At 39.6% G+C, this 20,937-nt stretch overlaps 1 long non-coding RNA gene across 1 annotated transcript in view; it reads left to right on the top strand.

The window, feature by feature from the left end:
* The window catches only part of LOC139600470 (uncharacterized), a 179,712-nt gene that overhangs the window by 61,070 nt on the left and 97,705 nt on the right, over positions 1–20,937 (top strand). The window contains exon 2 of the long non-coding RNA XR_011682557.1: positions 17,088–17,173. This is a non-coding gene — a long non-coding RNA (uncharacterized lncRNA). The remainder of the gene's footprint in view (positions 1–17,087; positions 17,174–20,937) is intronic.

The following is a 20,937-nucleotide window of genomic DNA, read 5'->3' as shown; positions in this document are numbered from 1 at the left end:
TGACATATGCAACAACTTTTGACAGTCAACTTTTCTATCCAATCTTTGCTTTTCACTAAAGTAGTGGCTAGAATAGATTTATGTCATTTTTTCCTTGTTTATATAATAGGGGGGAAATAGCTCTCTAACTTTTTGGTTTTTTTTGGCAACCTTTATCAAACAAAGTAAAAGAAGCAGCACATTGTAGTGTCAGAAAGGGAAAAAGAAATTGTTACACGTAGAAGTTGCCATTAATGAAATTCTGTTTGTATGCATCCACTGACCTTACTAGCTGCAGCAGGCCTGGAATCACTCAGTATTGAAAGACTCTACAGGTTAGGCAAGACCTCTGTGCACCTGGTCTGTGGCCTGTCGGTGCATTACAGGGATGTTTCAAACAGTCTCCATCAGGCTTTTGCATCCAAAGCTGGCAGCCTGCCTGAGGAGCAAGGAGCACCTTTGGCAATTTCTAGGCTGAAGAGCCAGAGCAAAAAGAAGAGAAGTACTGTGATAGAGATAGGACCTGTGGAACAGTTTTTGGGCTTTCTCCCTCCTTCTCATGTGTGTGAGAGTTATCCATGCTTTCAATAAGTGAATTATTTTTTAGGAAAGCAAATATCCTGTATTATTTTAACCTAGTAATTTCAGGGTTAAACTTGATACACTGACACCACTGGAAATAGGATGCATGTGGCTTGCTTCTGGGACATAGTGGCTTGTAAAAAAAACTGTGACTAAAAACCATGCCAACCTTTTCTCAATGTCTTTTTTCTCTGTGTATTCATTCAAACCTGAGTGCACCTCTTCTCAGTGAAGATGTTTGCTCTGTGCCAATCACACAGATTTATCTAAGCATAATAAAAGAGCACAATACAAGTACTGTGTAAAATCAGTAAGAGGAATGGTATTGAATGCACAAAGCTGAAAATGCAAAAATGCTGAAGGTTTAGAAATTTGGCCCACAACATGCACCAGAAATGTCTTTGTGTGGATTTTGTCCCTTGCTTTCCTTGAAGATGTAGAATGCCTGTGTGGAAAACCCTCTCTTACTCCTTGCTTTTCATTCCTTTCCATTACTGAAATGAATCCAAGTTCTCATAGTTCACATGAAATGGATGCAATCCAAGGAGGTCATTGCCCTGTTCTCATTATTAATCTAGAAGGTTTCATACTTGCAGTGTGTCACTGTGCTGTGAAGAATACAGAGAGGGCAGAGGCGTCTGCCTGGGTGCTGGAGGAGAGGAGAAATTCCTCCCTCAGTACCCAGCAGCCTCTTCAGGGGTGATTTCATGCAGATTTGAGCGTGAGCTAGAGCAGAGCCAGCCCAGCCCAGCTGTTCTCACGGGGAGTCCTTGTGGGAAGGGGAGGCTGGGCTGGATCTGCCGTGGGACATTGCACTGAGCTCTGCTGCTTCCATCACCAGTCCCTGACCGGGTGGGGAATTCCAGCTGGAGGTGATGAGACCTACCCAAAACTGAGTCATACTGTATTTAAATGAAAATAAATATTTAGTGAGTGTTTTTCTTTAGGACCCTCTTAGGACCTCTAGGTGTGAGACTTATTAAATGTCAGTGTTTAACTGGAGTGCAAACACAGCTGAAATTAGAAAGGATGTTTTTGCTTAAACTTGTATGCCATTGTTGACTGTGGTTTGTAACTGTGTTATTCATGGCTTTTCCCTGTGACCTGGTCTGAAGTTTACCAAACCAGGATCTCACAGCTCACTTTGGGTCTGCAGGGAGCTGACACACCATGGCAGCTGCTCTTGGGCTTCTTGCCAGAGATCAAATCACGCAAGAAAGCAGCTAAAAACTCTCTCAATGCTTCCCCTGCCAGTTTCCCCTCTCTCCCAGCACCTCCATCCCTCCCCCAAGTAAGCAAGTGCTCTTTAATTCCTGCAATTTTTTTGTGAGTGGGAGGAGAATCTCCCAAGGACATCAACACTTTGGAGAAGTGGTCTCTGGTAGCTCTTTCTGGAGGAGTCATTGCCACTTCTTTCCTTGTGACTTTTTAAAATAAATGATCCTTTATATGCATTGGTGTTGGATTAATACCTATACCTACCCTCCAAGGATTGATAGCTAGGTGACTTCTGGTGTAGAAATTAACATTTTTGGTGGTAAAAATACATGGAATGTTTTATATATGGAATCCCTGCTTTGAGATACAGAAGATGGATGGTTTTACCTCATGAAAAAGTTTACTATTTTATGAATCTCAGGTATGACAATTGTTGTTTTGTTTAGGTTGGTTTTTTTTTGTCTTTTCTTTCAAAATCACAACATTAAGTTACCCAAAAGCCAAGTTCTGACTGACATCTATTTCAAGTTTTCTGGAAATACCAAAGACACGCAATTTTTTTTTTTTTGTGAGCTGCACATTTAATTCATTTTAATTCTGTTGGCATCTTAAAACTTTTCTTATTAATTCTTATTATTTCTCTTAAGATTGAAGAGCACTTTTTGTGCAAATAAAAGCTTAATTTTTTTTTTCTGTGACTCAGGAAAGGAAATTTTTGAATTGTGAGAATATTTCTTTTTATCTTATCGACAAGGATGTTGGGATGAAACCAAGGCTTCTTTAAAAGACAGCAGCTAGTTCTAGCCTCCAGGTCTGAAGTCTTTTCAGTCTCATCTGCTTACAAGCAGCTGGAAGAAAGCCTATATGGGTTGCTTATTTAAGAAGTTAATGTACTTTCTATGGGAAATGCAGAACTGGATCTCAAAGAAAGAAATATATTAATGTTGTCAGTGATGAGTTTTCATAAATTGAATTTGCACCAAGGGCCTTTGAAAAAGTGCTTTACTTTGAAAGTAATTTTGATCTTCTGCAAATAAAAATAACAAATGTTTGACCATAGCCAGATTGCAGTTGTAAATGGCAGTTTAGCTATTTCAGATTTGTCAGTTGATTTAGTTTTTTTGGATGAATTTGAAACAAATATCCCAATAAAAGGAAGTTTTCAGGGGAGGAGAGTTGTTTTACATGCTGGTTACTGGCAAGGGAAGGAATGCTTGTGCATAGCCAGAATCTCACAGACAGCCTTTCTTTTTTATGGAGTGTGTGTGTGTGTGTGTGTGTGTGGGTGTGTGTATACATATATATATATATATATATATATATTAGAATTTTCTATGCAACTGGTATCTAGCACCATATAGATCTAGCAGAAAAAAGATTCAGTTTGAGAGATAACCATTCAGCAGCTTCATTGGGATGATGTGGGTTGTTCAGCTGATGTATTGCTTAACAGAGAATATGTACTGAGTGAGAAGGGATTATTTTCACTTGAACTGTTCTTGTGATGGAGGGAAGATGAGACAGCAGCAAAGTGGGTCATGCTGAATCCCTCATTCTTTGTATAGGCTTCAAAAAAATGGAAATACGGTGAGAAATCGACAAGTTTATCCTCTTCTTGTTGTGTGCACATCCTGTATTTTCAGGTTTTAATAAAACTGGTTATTCTGTAGTGTATATGCCTTAAATTCTCAGCAGCTAACATGTATTCAAGATGTTTCCTTTAGGAAAGTTTTTCTCTTCCCATATGCTAAGTAGGGAGCTGTGAGCAGCACTGTCTTAAAGGGAGACAAATGCCTGGTTCCAGAATGGCAGTGACAGACATTGTAGGGCAAAAAAGGTGACAGTAGTGTTTCCTCAGAACTGTGTTTGCTCACACAGTGTGGTACTTACTGTATGTTACAATAACCTGCTTAAAAAAAAAAATTAATTCTCAAAAAAATCCTAAACATTTTGAAATATAGTTTGAGATATGTTTACGCTTAAGATGTTGATAAGACTTTTATTTATTTTCCTAACAATTCTTTGAGTATTATTGCTAAACATGTGACTAAGTCCTCTCAGATGATCTGTATGAATGAATGTAAGCATCTGAATGAAAGTAGCTCAAGATACAAAATATTGTATCAATTTGCCTTTTTGTAAACCTAAATGCAGCCCACAGCAAAGTTCCCCTGGATGGTATTTTGAGCTTGTAGGTTTGAGTGGTGCCATGTATACTCTGCAGATGAATTCCTGCCTGGTATCAGTGGATTCCAGGAGTCTAGGCCCTGCCATGGCTGGCTACTTGAGTCAGGGCATTGCAGTACCCACACCTTTAGGCTATTTCCTTCCTTTGGCTCATCTGACACCCAGAACCTTCTTACATGAGATAACATGTGAGGTGTGATGTATTTACTATATCATAAAGTTCTTCTTGCACTTTAAAGAAATAGCAGGGGTTGGATTGCGTATTCATTGCCCTGATTTGCAGAATGTGTTCTTTGGCTGTGGCATTCATTTCTGCAGAGTTATTTCCCATCTCCACTTTATCTCACTTCTGGTGTGACCTATACTGTGTGTGCATATGGCTCTGTTTCACTGCAGAATTGCTGTGTCTGGCAGCCTATTTGTCCTCCTTGTTTTTCTGCACTTTAAAGAGACCTGATGGACACTTCTGTTTGTGTATCCCTAGAGTATGATTTTCTGAAACCGCAAACAACGAAAACCCAGCCCTAGGATGCAGGTGCCACAGCAAGTAACTGGAGATCAAAGGGTTTCATTTTGTGAAGAGATGCTATCAAATCAGAAGATGTAGGAAAAGGAGAATATTTTTAAGAGGCCTCAATCTAGGGTGTTTTTTCCTCAGGACATATAATTTAATTTTCTGAAAAGTCTGAGAGCACTTTACCAGTGCAATTTTTTTCCTAATATTTCCTGAGTTGTGTTGACAGTTTGTGAGCTGGGAAGGAGTACTATAGGTGAACCACAGAGCTTCCACATATTGATCTGTGTTTCTGCTTGTTTTTTGTTTTTCTTTACGAGTAATGGCAGAAACGTGCTTTGCAACTTTCATATGAATGTGAAGAAATAAAGCAGCCAATATGAGACAGAAATGTGTCCATATGTCTTGATCAGTGCTTCTTCCTGTTTCTTTTATGGGAATGCTTCACTTATAAGGGTTCTTTCAATATCTCTGCCTTTGCAGTTAATGATTGTAATGAATAATTAACTGTTACATTATATCATAGCAGTGCACTTCTGAGTGTTTTTTAAAGTTTTTTTTAAATACACCTGTGGTTTGATGAATAAAAATGCTAACAAATGAGTGTAAGGCAGACTACTTGTGAGAGTTTGAAATATCTAAAAGTTACAGGTTGTTTTTGATAAGAAAAATCCTGAGAGTATGAATTTTGTGCTTAAAGGATTTCCTAGGGTCACATAACTGAGTAGTTAAAAGACATTAAACTGAAATTACATCTGGGTTTTCTTTTGCAAACTGGAAATTAAAATGCTCTCAGAAATGTGAATGGAGGGGAGATTAAAAGGGACTGTGAAGTTGTAAATCATGACAGTATGAAATAAATAGGAGCCAAATACAGTATTGGATCATGATAACGGGACAGCTAATACCTTTTTAGCTGTACTGCTCAATCCATACCTACTTTAGAGTGAAGATGTTCAAAGTTGTAGGGAGGCATAACCTGTTTCAGGATGGAAGGAAGCATCCCTCTGGCACTGAATTCTCACCTGCGCAGCCACACTTGCTATTCTGTTCCATTTGCACTAGGAATGGTGGCTGGGCTGAGAGAGACATCCCAAAACATATTTCTTGGATTCCAGAAACTTGAGGCAGCTTCTTCTCCAGCTTGGTCTGGGATTTCAACACCCTAGTCCTGTTTAGCATGTGCTCTTGGAAACACAGCTTAATTATTCTTAGGAAGGACCCATGTCAGTCACAGATTCAGATGTCTCCATTGAATGCCTATTTAGGAGAGGTTTCAAAATTTAGGATAATACTGCCTATTTATCTGAGAGATGTGCAATTTTTAGAATTCCTACCTAAACATTTATTTTCTGCTTGTTTTGGTTTCACTCTGCTAAATTGATGACTATAGTCCCTCATTTGAAGTTGATTAACAAAGATCTTAACATACTGTTTAGATTTAAGCAGCTTTATATTTCATTAGGAAAATATTGTGCAATGATTATATTTGGATCTCGTCTTCTTTTTCTTTTCCTCTGCTAGTATGATTCTGTGGTGGCCTTCAAAAAAGGGATCCTGTACAATTCTCACTGGGTGGCCAAAATGCAGATTACAAAAGTTATAAAGATTCATGTTTGTTTTGGGTGGAGGCTTCAAAGGCTCACAGGCTTCCTTACACAAGGATGCAGTCAGGAAATGTGAAGGCAGGGAAAAAAGATTCTGAATCTGTTTTGTGTAAAAAGAGGGCCGTAAAGCCACTGTCCTTGCTTAGCCTCAATGGAAAGGCAGTGTAGTGATAGATTTCTTTGATGTTTGTGTTAGTTGCAGCCATTAAAGCTTCATTCTTTTCTTTACATGTATGTCTTAGTAATGTAAAATGCAGTGACATATTCATAAGGCAAATTGTAAACAGTGTGCTAAAGCTTAGCGACTTAATGCCTATAGTTTTGAGGTGCTGGATGATGGGATGTATTCCAGTCCATATGTTCTGCAGATTGCAATTAGTAAAACCCTCCTGCTGCTATGTGGGTTAAAGTGTGAGTTAGGATTTAAAGCTGTATGCTTTTTTTTTTTCTTTGATAAGTTACTGAAGGAATTACCTCATCAGTTCCTTGCAGAACTAAAGATAACTCACTCATGTGGCTTGTCCAAGCTGGTCTGTATCTGGAGGCCTTCTGATATAGCTGTATATCACCCATGTTATTTATTTTATGAGGTGATGTTAAGATATGGCTGTTAATCAGAGTTCTAGCATGATATTATGAATGTCTGCAGGAACACAGGTCTTTATATACCATGTAAGACTCTTAACGCTTAAATGATGGTGCACAGATACGTAGCAAGGATGGATGAAAATAAAAGGAAGAAATTGTTTCTTGAAATAGAAATTTCAAGAAATTATTTCTTGTCCTATTCAATTGACTCCTCTCATAAAGAAAGGAAGGAAATACTTAACATTATTAGCATGCAGTTGCTTATATGTGCTCTCAGAGGTGTTATCTGCTATGTTTTAAAATATCTAGTATTCTTGGTCAAGAAAAAAGGTTTGTCCTTGTATTTTCTAGCTGTAAATATTTTTTCTCCTGAGGTTCCCACCCTTCCACCCCCTCACTTTTCTTTTAGGAGGCTTCCACTTCCTGCAGAGAGGAAGTGATTCAGATTGTAGAATGGACACTGGCAGCATGCATATGTATGAGAAGATGCTGTGAGATAGTCAGGGCTTTGAAAGAAAAGTCACCATGGAGCAGTAATCCCACAGAGGAATGACTCCATGTACTTGAGCTGCTTCTTTGAAATCCTTGCCCTTTGTCAAGATTTACCTATGTAGGCATTATTGATTGGGTTATTTATGTTCATGAATAGGTTAAACTTTATATCACTTTTGAGGTGAGGTAGCTTTGTTTTAGTGGGGAACTGCAGTTACAGAACACCCAAGCAGTGTTTCAGTTTGTCATTAAGGGCATGATGCAGAGATGTTACAGCTGTTTTTGAGCTCCTTCTGGGTCTGTGTGGACCAAGATGTAGGAGAAAGAGAGGGATCTCATCCCAACACTAGGATAGGACATAGCCAGGGGTTCTTCTAGGTGAGATGATGCGCAGCTGAGCTCAGTAATGGGGTGCAGCCTAAAACTGGCTTGGCCAAAGCTGCCTGGGCAGCCAGGACAGGGGAGGCAGATGAGATCTCCAATGCTGCTGCTGCTTGGACAAATAACAATGTGGCAGAAACTAACCAATGCAGGACTTGTTAATTTGAAATCATAACTTGAAGTCACTCCCCCACTGATTTAATCAAACTGGAGCTGAGGAGTGGCAGCAGACACTGCAGTATTACAAACTGCCCAGAACCCAAGCTGGCCCTGCACTTTGGCCACAACAATCCCCTGCAGCACCACAGGCTGGGGACAGAGAAGCTGGACAGTGGCCAGGCAGAGAGGGACCTTGGGTACTGAATGACAGCAGCTGAACATGAGCCAGCTGTGGCCAGGGAGCCAAGAAGGCCAAGGGCATCCTGGCTAGTATCAGGAATAGTGTGGCCAGCAGGACCAGGGAGGTCATCCCTCCCCTGAACTTGGCACTGGTGAGGCCACACCTTGAGTGCTGTGTCCAGTTCTGGGCCCCCCAGTTTAGGAAGGATATTGAGATGTTGGAGTGTGTCCAGAGAAGAGGACAGAACTTTACCAGAATAAGGCTGGTAAAAGGTCTGGAGCACAAGTCTGATGAGGAGCAGCTGAGGGAGCTGGGGTTGTTTAACCTGGAGAAAAGGTGGCTCAGGAGGGACCTTATCACTCTCTACAACTGCCTGAAAGAGGGTGTAGTCAGGTGGGGTCGGTGGCTTCTCCCAAGTAACAAGGGACAGGACAAGAGGACACAGTGTAAAGCTGTGCCAGGGAAGGTTCAAGTTGGACATTAGGGAGAATTTCTTTACAGAAAGGTTGGTTGGGCATTGGGATGGGCTTCCCAGGAAGGTGGCAGAACCACTGTCCCTGAAGGTGTTTAAGACCAGATGTGATTCTTAACCACAGAATCACTGATTCTGTGATTCTGTGGTTAACTGAACATTGAACAGCACTACATGGGAAAAATCAAGCAAACTTAATTTTCTTGGCAATAGTTACCCTTGTTTTCCATTTCAGGAGGATCTAGGGCTCTGTGGAATATAACTAGAGATTGTCATTACAAGCTAGTTTCCCAAGACCTCTTATGCTCAGCCCTGACTCTTAAATTAGCTCCAAAAACTCTAAAAATAGACATTACAGTGTGATTGTTGCAAGATTAATGTTATGGATTCCACAGATGTAAATTATTATTCAGTTTGGGAAGGTTTGCATGTATAAATCTCTCATAAATACCTTCAAGAAAATATTAAAGGGGTGGAGTATGTTATGTTTGGGTTTCTATTGGAGTACTTGTTCCAAGAACTAACTTCAGTTGGATTCTAGTGGCAGAAAATTAAACCTGACATAACTTCCACTTAGGGTTGAGAAGGTCAAACCAATTTTGGAATCCAGACCCAAATCTAAGAACTGTCCCAAGTTCATCAGTCTAGAGGTGTTCAATAAATTTAATGAGCATCCTTGCCATGATGAATTTGGACATGAGCAGACTTACAAATAGAAGCTGTAACAACCATTACACCAGCAAAACTCAGTTTTGTCACTGCTGTGGCAGGTATTCAGACAGGCTTTTTTAGCCTGTCTGAACACCTGCCACAACAGAGACAAAAACTGATTTTTGCTGGTGTAATGGTTGTTACAGCTTCCAGAGCCACTGCTGTAAACCTGAGAAAACTCTGATTGTTATTTATGTTTAGGCATCCTAGTGTTGCTGGGATGGTACCCAGGGGCACTTGTCTGATTGTGTTTGCTATATTATAAACTATGGTAATATGGTTGTGTTGCTGTTTCTAGTTATTCACAGAAGTAACTGACTGCTATCTTTTAAAAAAACCCCAGTGATTCTCCTTTCTGAATTTGTTATCAGTACAATTAAATTAGGTATATATGTTCTTGGATCAAATATGACTAAAAATTTGCTTTCTGAATGTGAAGATATTTTCTTTGTTCTAGAAATACATCCTAAACCTTATAGAGCAGGTGGCTAAAAGTGAGTGACTGTCTAAAGATACACAGACACAAAAATAATAAAAATTACTCTTTGAAATTTTATTTGTTATTTCTTGTAGTGCCTTTTTAGAGTCTTGAAAATGGTGTCTTCTTAGCTATCGATGCTTTTTCTTTTTTTTTTGTATCCAGACACTAGACTCAATTTCTACTCTTTTTAAAAAACAAAAAACTTCTCTGTGTTTTCAGAGTCATTGGAATTTTCTCAAGTCTGGATTCTTCAATGTTGTGAATCTTGCAACATGAATGGCTACAGGTAGTCACACAAATTGTAACCAATAGGAAAAAAATCAATGTTTGTGTTGCTGCTGTATTTTGGAAGAAAATTTTGGCAGCGCAGAATAGGTGTATGTAATAAGCTCTAGGTTTTAAGTATAGTGAGAGGAATATAAAAAGAAATTGCTTGTATTTTTAAGAGTATGACTCCTAAGGGGTGTGTTTGCTACGGTTAATATCCAGTGTGTTTTGTCCTCCCGTGATACAGTGTCTTATGCACAAAACTCCTTCACTTGGCAGATCTTTGGTTTTGTCTTGCTGTTGGTTGATCTTCAGTGTCTTTAGTCAGAATTAGCTGTATTTTCCTTATGCACACTGGGGGTAAATACTGCCCCAATGCACTCAGGCCAGTTTCCTTTCCTGTTTCACGTCTACACTACACCATGCCATGGACAGGGATGCTCTCAAACCCTGCCTGAACTCCAGTGTTTGGAACCAGCGGATATCTGCCTGCTTTGGTGCACATTTTGGCAGGCACGTGAAAGCTGTACTTGCTAATTGCACTGTCAGTGATGTCTTGCAATACCAACCCCCTGAACGTGGATATTTGTGTAGTCCCATGGGACACCATGCCTAGATGCTTTCTGGCTGCTCAGTCCCAAGGTGTGCTGGGCACAGATGCAGCGTGGGCACGCTTCCTGCTCTCTCAGGCAAGTAGGTGCAGCCAAAAGTGGGATCTCGGGAGGAGGACAACTGGGAAAGTGCAAAAGGGGTTGGTGGGAACAACATGGCAGCTCCCCCTTGCTTTCCTTGGAATGGATGCTAATGTTGTTTAAAGACAAAAAAACAAACAATGTAATAACTACAGAAGCCTACTGGCACATCTTTAGGAAGTCCTATGAGAAAAGAAAATGTGACAGATGCTTACCATCTCAAGTAACTTTATTATTTTAGTGGAAGAATGCAGTAGATACATATGTTTCTATCCTGCCTGTGTCTGAGGTGTTGGTGTTAGTACTGCTATTATTTTTGTTCTGTGTAATCCCTGACATTTAATAATGTGCAAGTATCACCAGTTACTGAAAACTAAAAGTTAAGTATAGAACTAAAGCCATCTGGTAGTTCAGACAGAAAAGTTAGATAATTAGCTGTTCTTGTCAAGGGACTGTGATTAAAATAGGCCATCTTCATAATAGTGACTAGTTTGCAAGGGACTTCCTGGAAGCCACCTGGGATAATGATAATGAAAAGAACAAAATTAAAAACGAGGGGGAGGTGGTGCCATTATAGCTCATGATGACTTTTGTAAGTGAATTAAGTCAGCTTTTAACTTGAAGGCTGCTTATTATTTTGGTTCTTAGGAAAGAAACTGCGATTGAGTTTTCTGACTGTTTGGCAATGTGCTGCTACTAGGTCAGCCAGGTTACTGCTGGAGATCCTTAATATTTCTGTGTCAAGCTCTGGTTTCATTGCTCACATCCTTATTAACTTGGGAGTGCTGTTGGCACAGCTCATCTTCAAAGGCCTCTCAAATCTGTGTAACCTGATGGCTCCTGCTCAGGGATTTTCTTCCATTGGGGGAATCAGTGCTATTAAGTGACACCAGAAGAGGAAAAACATCAGAACAGCATTACTGCATCATTCTTTGTGAGCTGGTGATTGCTATGTGTGTAGCAATGCTGGTGCAATGTGAATTTATATTGATAGATATCTCTTAAGGAATAAGCTGTTTAGCAAGTAGTGCTTAGAAGGGAACCTCTTTGTGTAGTGGGAGGAAGGATCTGTGGAGCTTTGGCAGCTCCAGCCCACCCTCCAGCACTGGTGTGGAGGGGCTCAGTGTTCCCTTGGGCCTTAACTGCTGAAATCTTGTGCTCCTCATCCAAGAAGAGAGCAGCAGGGAAACCTCCAAAGGCTGCACAGCACTTGCTCTTTCCTGTATGTGGATTCCTTAGTGGATGCCCTGTGTCAATGAGATCATTTTAATCAGGGAAGTCTGACTTGAATCATCTGAGTAGTGTCTCTTTGAGAACGCACTATTGAGGGCAGTTATGCTAAATGCACTAGTAGGATAAAATAAATGTGTAATGAGAATGCTCCATCATTGGTGTGATTTAATTAAATATATTTTCACTTCATACTGATAAAAACCCTATTTCTAAATCAAATCAATTGAAATTTGTTTTTTTTTTTTTCTTTTAATTGGCAGCTGCTACTTATTAAAAAATTCTAGTAAAGACCTGCTCATGTTGTTTCAGAGGCTTTTAAGAATTTCAGTGTGACTGTAATATTTTCTCAGAGAGAATGTGCTGGAAATCTATTGTAAATGTAACCAAGTTCAATACTTAAATTAAAATATACCAAGGATTAAAAGTACTCTGGCTTCTCTGTGCTTAGATCCTCCTCAAAAAAAAAAGCTTCTAAATTATTTTCATTAAATGAAGCTTTTATGTCTCTTTATTCCTTGATTAGGAAAGCAATGATTTGAAAAATTTAAGATATTGAGGTCTCAAAAATGTCAGGGATGCTCAGCTTCAGAAAGCATAAATAAATATTTCAGTGCAATATGCTCAAAATAAATTGCTGTGAATGCTTGTGGATATACAAATATTCCTGATCAGTTTAATGGGTCAAACTTTCATATAATTAGGAAGGTGCTGACTTGTACTCATGCATGATCAAGTTAATAATGTCTCACTGCATTCGGTATAAAATAGGACTGTGATGCACCTGGTGAATGCTCATCTAAGGCTTCTTGTAAGAAGTGTTGAATCTGAACACTGCTTTACAAATTTTCTTTTCCTTTTTTTTAATATTGAGAAAATTAAACTACCAAAAACTGCTTTTGCAGTACTTGAATACCATCAGAAGCAGAAAATCCGGATTTTAGATTCCAAGTGCAGATTGTCACTCATGTTTTAAGTTCTGCCTGCTCATGACCTGCTTCAATATCTACACTCGATGAACTGATGGCCAAGGTTCTACCTTGTAGCATTTTTTTTTGGTGACAATCTTTTCCATTATGCCCAGTCAAACAGTCTGACTTTCCAACATTCTTTCCACCTCTATTGCTATTTACTTACATGGGAGAAAATGGACTGAGAAGTTGACAACCAAAGTGAAGCGCAAGAACAGGTTTTTTACTTGGTAACATTATAAATGGCTTCAGATAAGTCTTGCAAATGAATAAGTTACTGTCAAAGGTGTGAGATAATAGAAAGCCTTGGCAGCTGAAGTTAAGCACTGTGAAGTCTGAAAGACCTCTTGGTGGCAGTTCATTGGAGTAAAATTTAATCTGGTTATAAAATTCAGATTTTTTTAAAATCTAAGGATTGTTATGTGGTATGACAAACCATCAGAATATTCCTCCCCCCCAGATTGTATCCCTCTAATGTGCCAGAATTTTTTCTCATCTGCTCTTTCATGAGCTGTCTGATATAGATTTTTGGTTTGTGCTGTTCTTTGTACAAGTTGGTGAAATTCAGATTTTCCTGTAGATAAGCCTTTGGCTTTTCAGTTGCTTCTGCCTTGCAAAGAAATTAATTCCTTCAAGCCAGTGAGTCTGCAGCTCCAGCTGTGACTGTAGATGAATGTTCTTGCAGGGTCATGTACTGTAGCTCTGAACCTAAATAAAAGGATTAACAAGAGTTCACTTGGAGGAAAACACTTAATTTCACTATAATAACTATGAGAATCCATAGGGAAAACCAATAAAGCTTTACTATTAAAATTGTTAACAAATGATTATTCCACCCTGACCTTCTCTTCCTGCTGTTATTGTACTTTTGAACAGTAACAAATTATGGGATTGACCTAGTTCATGGTAGTGCTTTTGTCCCTGGCCTACAAATGATCTTTTTCTTGTAAAATAATTCCTATTCTAGTTCTTATGAGAAGCATTGATAGTATTTATGAAAGAAACAACGTTTTCTGGTGCATTTCACACAATCTTCTGCCACAGAACTCTGCTTGGTGTGAAGGAAGAAGGGGCAGCATGTAGACAGTGATGCTGGAACTGAGCCTGGCAGCCAGCAATACCCACAGGATACATCTGGTTGCTCCAGAAGAGCATGACTGATTTCCACAGCTAGCACAAACAGCTTTTCATGGTTCCTGGCAGAAAAGGAGGAATTCTAGGTTGAGCTGCTCTCTTCAGTTGCTTATATAGACCTCATTGTCTCATCTCCAAGCAGCACCACTGCTCAGGAATGGGGGAGAGCAGAGGGGCTGCTGGCAGGGGCTTCCTCACTCACTAATACCTCAGCTGGCTGTTGATGACTGTGGTACAGCTGCTTTCCACTCAAGCAAGTGTGTAGAGGGCCAAACCACTGCTCAGGGCAATAGCCTGATCCTTCAGGGCTTTCCTCTCTCTGATGGGATGCAAGGAGAGGGTGGAAGGATTTGACTCCCCAGCATTTTAGGGGTGCCAGCCTCAGGCAGCACTATTGTCTGAGTAGACAAAGCAATACTTGTATCCATTTCCTTGGGAAGGTAGTCAGGTAATTGAAATTGACTAATGTGACTGCCCTGATTGGCTTAAGAAATCAGAGGAAAATTGTCTAATTTAAAGGTTAAATCTTGATATTAGCTTTGACTTCTGCTTTATTTGGGCTTTGGAGGTGGTGAACAAGTCCTGGTTGATAGGTTGGTGACCATCATGAGCCCCTGTCTAAAAAATGCCACAGTGCTATCTGTTCCCTGCTGGGAGATCCTGGTGTTGAAGCCAAGGCATGAAGGCTGGTCTCCCCAGAAATGGTCTGTGGTTCTGCTTGGGCCCACACTTGACACCAAGAGCTGGAAAGCATTTTGGGTTCTGTCGTGTGCTTTTGTGTTCCTTATTTTTGCTTCAAAGATTTTGTCCCTATGAGGCATGTTTATGCACCTAGTATATATTTCCAAAGAAATATAACTTGTAAAAGTATTCATCAATCTGTCTTTCATCAGCAGGTAACCTAATACTTTTTCTTTTTTCAGATAAAAGAAAAATATATGGATAACATTGTGCTTTGTTTCAACAATGTTTCTCATTTGTGACCAGATGAGAATCACACTCAGCTTTGACTGGTGGCCTACTTGTTTTATTTCTCTCCAGTTTTGTTGCTTGCACGCTCAGGAATGTGGTTTTGGTTTTTTCCCCTCTTCACGATTATTTTGTGGAGCACCTTCTCAAATTGTAGAGACTACCAACAGTCTATAGGGATGGCCTAAGAGCCACAGTCTGAATAGAATTCCACATGAACTTTTGTTCTTCACTATACCCTTGCTCCAGCACTCGAGCTGAATGTTTTTGATGGTGTTTTGTTCCATACTTTATGTGGCTTTAATTAGTCACAAGTGGCAATTATCCTCTAAAGTTAGGAATCATAGTTAAATAAATTAGGTATACTCTTCTATCAACTGATTTTATCATGTTGTTTTTTGGTTTTTTTAATGCCTTAAATTCAGGTAGGCAGCTTGTGCTTTAGAGAGGATTCTGTTTTTCCTACATTCTTCAGTGATGTTGGATCTCCTTGCAGAGAAATTGCAGACATTCTGTTGGAAGAGACTCCAGTTTTAACAGCATGTATTTTGGGAAAAATTGGCTGATATTTTGGCTGGATTTTCAGGACCTTAGTGTTATAGGATGAAAATTCTAGATCAAAGCCACTGCAGGTAATGGTACAACTGTCAGGTGTCTCTATATATGTTAGGTCTTCATTGGCTCATTGTTGAATTCACACCAGTGGGATTTAAATGTGAATAGGGAACTGTAATTTAGAATCTCCTGCTGCTGCATAATAGCTTGAATGTACACCAGGTTTATGAGATGCATTCTGGATAAGGCTAACTTACATTTATCTGATTGATTTATTGATTTAATTTGTAAACAGAAAAAAATATCAGAGGAGTCACTAATGAAATAAGAATATTACCTGATCCTGCTGTATTTTATTTCTTTAACACAGAGATACACTGAAGCCTCTGCTGCATAAATACGGGGTGAGGTTCTCTAGGCTTTTAGGCAGTTTTGTAAAATTGGGCTGATGTGAAAAGACATAATATAGAAAAGCTAATATTAGATAAAGCATTTCAAGTTTTGTAGATGATGAGATGGGTTTCTGCTTGTGGATTTTGTAAGCTTCATCTCTTTGTAAATGAAGTACAGGCAAACACAGTTGTAGCCCTATCCTGAGTGATGCTTTGCTAAGCCTGACTTACTGGAGTAGGCAGCTGGACTGTCCATGAGAAGTAACTGCACTGAAGCAGCAGAAATCAGAATGTTTTTCTGTGTGTTGCAGATTGCTGGAAATTGAGTGGGACCTATGTGGAGATTGCATTGTGCCCCTTAGATCGGATGGAGATAGTTTTATAACGTGCAGCAGGGAGGAGATGTGTGTTACAGAGGTAGCTCACAATAGAGCATGCTGTGCTTTGTAAGATCTGTGTGCTGTTATGAAGAAGGACTTTTCCTGTGCCCTGGAAAGCATGTTTTGCCCTGCAGTTTATGGTGCTATGCTTGCAGACATGGGAATTAACTGCAGTATGTGAAATCTGAAAGGTTAATTTCCCTGCTGCGCCGTTACTCGGTTAATCAAGCAGACATATGTAACACTAGCAATGCACATGTAACACTAGCAGCGCACATTTTTTCTGATTCAGTATTTGATTTATAAAAAGGAGATTTTGAAGAGATACTATTTAACTGATGTAAGTTACAGAGCTTTTTAATGTACTCATCTTGCAGTTCTAAAGTCAAAATGCAGGACTAAATATAGCTGTGTCCAGAATTTTAAAGTATTCTTTGTACCTGGACACTTAAACACAGAGCTTTCCAACTGAAAATAAAAAGTATTAAGGAAAGATGCATTTCATATTTAGCATAAGTCATTCTTTCTATAAAATGCAACCATAATTTGGAAGTGTTATTTCTTTTCCTGTGAGAACTGAAAAACTTCTCTAGAACTACTGTGAATTAGTATCAACAAGTGAATAGGTAGATGCAGCAGAAGTGCCAGATCATCAAACCAACTGTGGATTACTGTTTCTTCCTTGATTCTTCTATTTTTACATGTCATGTTGATTTTTTCCATCTATAATTAGTCTTGTATGTAATTGTGTTACTTGTGGCTCTGATTCTGCATCAGCAAAATGTATCACAACTTTGAATGCATGGAGAAATTCTAAGTCATTGGAACTAAAAAAATCCTTGCAAATTCAGTGTCACACTGAATTCTGAAACATTATTTTTCTGTTTGCAGTGGATTTGGTGGCTTTTGTATTGTGTAACATGCTATTTCTTTTTAAACACTTAGGATTTTACCAGATCTTTTTATGTGGTTGCTGAAGCATTGTCGTGGGACAGCAGTAATGATGGATGAATGAACAGAACACATTTCAGGTAAGAAATCAGATATATGCCATTTGGTATGGCTGTTCATTAACTTTCCTCGCATTGTTTTGGTTCAGCTTCAGTAGCAACAATATTTAATGTTACACCACTAAAATTCACTGAATATAAAATATAAATCTCTTGTCTACATGAATGTTTACATATATCTCTCTGTAAATCAGTGTCAGCAGGTTTCTTGTTTTCCTTCTAGATTTGGTAACCCTGGTAACAGATGCTGCTGCTGTTACTATCTTTACCCTTGCTACTGTATAAATTTCCTTAAGAATTTTATTTCACATCAGTGGTTACAACTATAGGTCTGAATATAAGAATGATTTCAGCATTTCTTGTGTGGTTTGGGTAACTTAACTTGTTCTTTAAGGCTGTGCCAATTCAGGATATAGTTGTCAAGTTTTTGATATCCTTGGAAGTTAATGCAAGCCTGTTAAAGCCTGCACAAAAGCAAGCAAAAGTTGGTATTGATTTAATGCTTGCTGTGCCACAAGCTTTGTGAGAAAACACGGACAAAATCTTTAGTTTCCATATCAGTGGGAACTAAGTGCCTACATACCAACATGCTTGTATTTCTGGTAGAGAATATAGTGTGTCCAGAGTGCTTTTTTTTTGCACAACTCTGATATTCCCAGGGCTATATTGACTTTTCTGTGCACCTGAGGATCACCTTGCTGTGCTGGCAGGGTGGAGCTGCCAGGGCTCCAAAGGGAAGCTGGGTATTGCTGAGTGCACATTTCAGCTACAGTGAAAGCCTTGGCCTTATGTGTAGGTGCTGTTTTGAGTCACACGTGGGGTTTGGCATCTTTGGCCTCCCAGTTGCCCTTGTCTCCTCTTCCTTTGTGACAGCATTGTGAAGACAGACGTGGTGGGGACTGCGCTGTGCTCAGGTTGGAGCCAGATGTGTTAAGGAGCTGTCTTAAGGCAAGGACAAAAAATATACAAAGGAAAGACCCTGGAGTTTACTTTATTTTCCAGCTTTCAGGGTGCAAGAGCATAAATATGTAAAACACATGAAAATATAATATCTGTGGATCAAGGACCAGGTTAGGCATAGAGATTTAAGGAAGGCATAGTGGCCTCCTGTCCCATGGAGTGACTGATGGCTGGTGCCAAGAGAGGAGAGTGGAGCATGTGATTTCTTCCCAGATCAACCTCTCATGCTCCACAGATGGACATCTGTGTCTGTCGGAACCCAGGACATCCCTCTGACTGTCTTGAGCAGCCAAGACCCCTGCTAGGGGGCTCAGAGACTTTGGCACAGAGCTTAAGATACCTGTGGTTTTGATTATGACTGGTGGAGCAAGTTACCAACCTTAGATGAAGATCTGCAGGCCACGACAAGTAAGTAGAATAATAGTGAACTTACTATGAGGTGAAAAAGTAAATTTTGGGATTTTCTAGAATAGGGGTTCAGGAGGCAAGATGGAGGAATCTGGGTGTGTCCAGCCTTTCTCCTTCTAGTTCTTGGCCTCCATCTTCTGCTGTGATGTTGGCACTTTTGGATTGGTTTAGAGTAGAAACTCACTGTCTAACATAGGTGATAGGTATTGGAAAGTAGGTGTAAACATTGTATACATAATTATTAGTATAAAGACATAACACCACCCTGGGGGCAGGCAGAGTGCCTGGACTGTCTTGCTGAGTTGACCTCAGCTAGACAGGAGAAAATATTTTATAGATAAGGAACAATAAACAACCTTGAGACTGAGAATTAAAGAGCTCTGACTTGTTCTTCGAGCACCGGGCAGGGAAAAGAGACTTTCTAATGCATCTCAGGGTCACTCTGAGCAGCGAGAGACCCCGAGATGTGTCAGTGCTGGCTTTTTTGACGAGTAGTCTTGGCAATGCTTTCCCTTTCTGCGGATTTGTGAGGTTATGATTTGATTCTAGGTGGATTTTTAGGCTCTGCCACTTTGCACTGTTCTGGATGCCCCAGCTGAATTCCGGGAGGGAGAAAGCGAGTAGTCCCTGAAGTTAGTTTTGAACCTCCTACTTGCTAATTTCATTTAACCTGGAGACTGGGTTGACATGCCAGGAGACTCAGGAGTTGAGATGAGCATTTTCTGCTCCAGTGGGGTGGTAGGAAAAGATGATGGGTGCAAAGCTTTTAAAGATTTTAAAAAGCAGCTAGACTAAGATTTCCTTGAAGTGAAATGAAACTGTGGCCTTTCTATGGCCCTCCCACTGCTAGTGCCTTCCTAATGAACAGGTTTGAGGCAGCTGCTTGGACCTGTCTTGCTTTCATCTTTTAGTTTATTTCCCATTATTTTAATAGGAATTTGGGGTTTATGTTCTGTACCTCCTAGTGTTAGAGAAAGCTACAGAGAAGATGCTATGTCATCTGTTAAGCAGTCATCCTGCCATTTTTTTTCCTGACAGGATTCAAAATTATTTGGAAGAAACTACCATAAATTTAAAATATCCTGAGGATACATACTCAATGGGTTGAGCCTCCCAGCAAGACATTAAAATACAACACCATTAATCAGAACTGAACTATAGTTTTTCTTGCTGTTTTTCTTTTCCACATTTAAAACATTGCTTTTGGGTTCGCAGAAACTTTAGATGGACTAAAAGGAAATAAAAAAGGAATGGCCCAATGATGCCTTTGCAGCAAAATCATTGCACTGAGTACCTGACTGTTCATGTTGCACCTGATGTGTCGAGGCTGTGGAAGAAAGTGTGAATATTACATAAATCTACCTGACTTGCTTAGATGGAGTCTCACTATGAAAACACTATGCAGTATATATGATGTTAACTATTTTGGTAGGATTGCTGAACTGGAAAAGGCTGAAGGCGGGCCTCTCTGAAAACCTAAAATTTGAGACTGTGAATGTGCTAAATACAGAATTCAGAATATGACACTTTTCCATGTAAAGGGATTTCAAATTCTGTAAAAGCAAGCAGAAAGTAAAACAGCTCTTAGCTAAAATCTTAGAGCCAGTTGAAGGAGAATAATCTAATTATTCTGATTCTCCTTCTTGGCAGAGAATATTTGGGAGACAGAATTTATGCAGCTGGATAGAAGTTTGGTTTATTTTTGCTCTTGATTTTTGTTTTTGTTAAAAACAGTGGAGATCTTGGACTTAATTAGTGATTACAGAACCAGATGAACGTTGTACACTTTTTTCTATCCCAAATGCCCTCATTTTACCTTCTGTGTCCATATTTGGGGCTAAATCCTTATGAGATACAGGGCAAATTGAATGAAGCATATCATTCAAGGCTTTTTCACTTGAGGATGACTCCACTGTGTGCATTCTGATGACTCATGGAAAAACATGTAAAAGACTACAAAGCCAGCTTCCTCACTTAGAGGAAACTGTTGGGCACCTCAAGCCCCCAGAAAATGGGCAAAGGATTTCCCCTGAATCCCTTTTGTGAGGCTGATGGACAGTGAGCTTGCTTTGTGGTACAAAATGACCAAAAGAAGGAACCTCAAATGAAAAAGCTTTGCAATACCAGAACTGTGGGTGAACTGTTTGCTCACTGATTTAAGCCATCAAAAGGGAGATGTGATGGGGAGAAGGGAAAATCTGCTTTATTTTCCTGTACAACAGGAAAACAGGGAGGAGTGGCTGAGAAAAATGTGTTGTGAGACTTGAAATGGAGAAAGTGAATTGGACAATTTGATTAGACTAAGCAGAATAAGGCTTTTCCACAGATCCTCTGGTTGCATGTGAATATGTGGAGGTGGATTGTTTCTTGCCAGAATTTGTATAAAATTATAAAAACAGAGCAAGTTGTGGGGTTTT

Source organism: Agelaius tricolor, unplaced genomic scaffold (genome assembly GCF_023055355.1).
Source record: "Agelaius tricolor isolate 1412-34295 unplaced genomic scaffold, bAgeTri1.0.p SCAF_2, whole genome shotgun sequence".
NCBI lineage: Eukaryota > Metazoa > Chordata > Aves > Passeriformes > Icteridae > Agelaius > Agelaius tricolor.
This window is presented reverse-complemented; position numbering and strand designations above follow the sequence as displayed.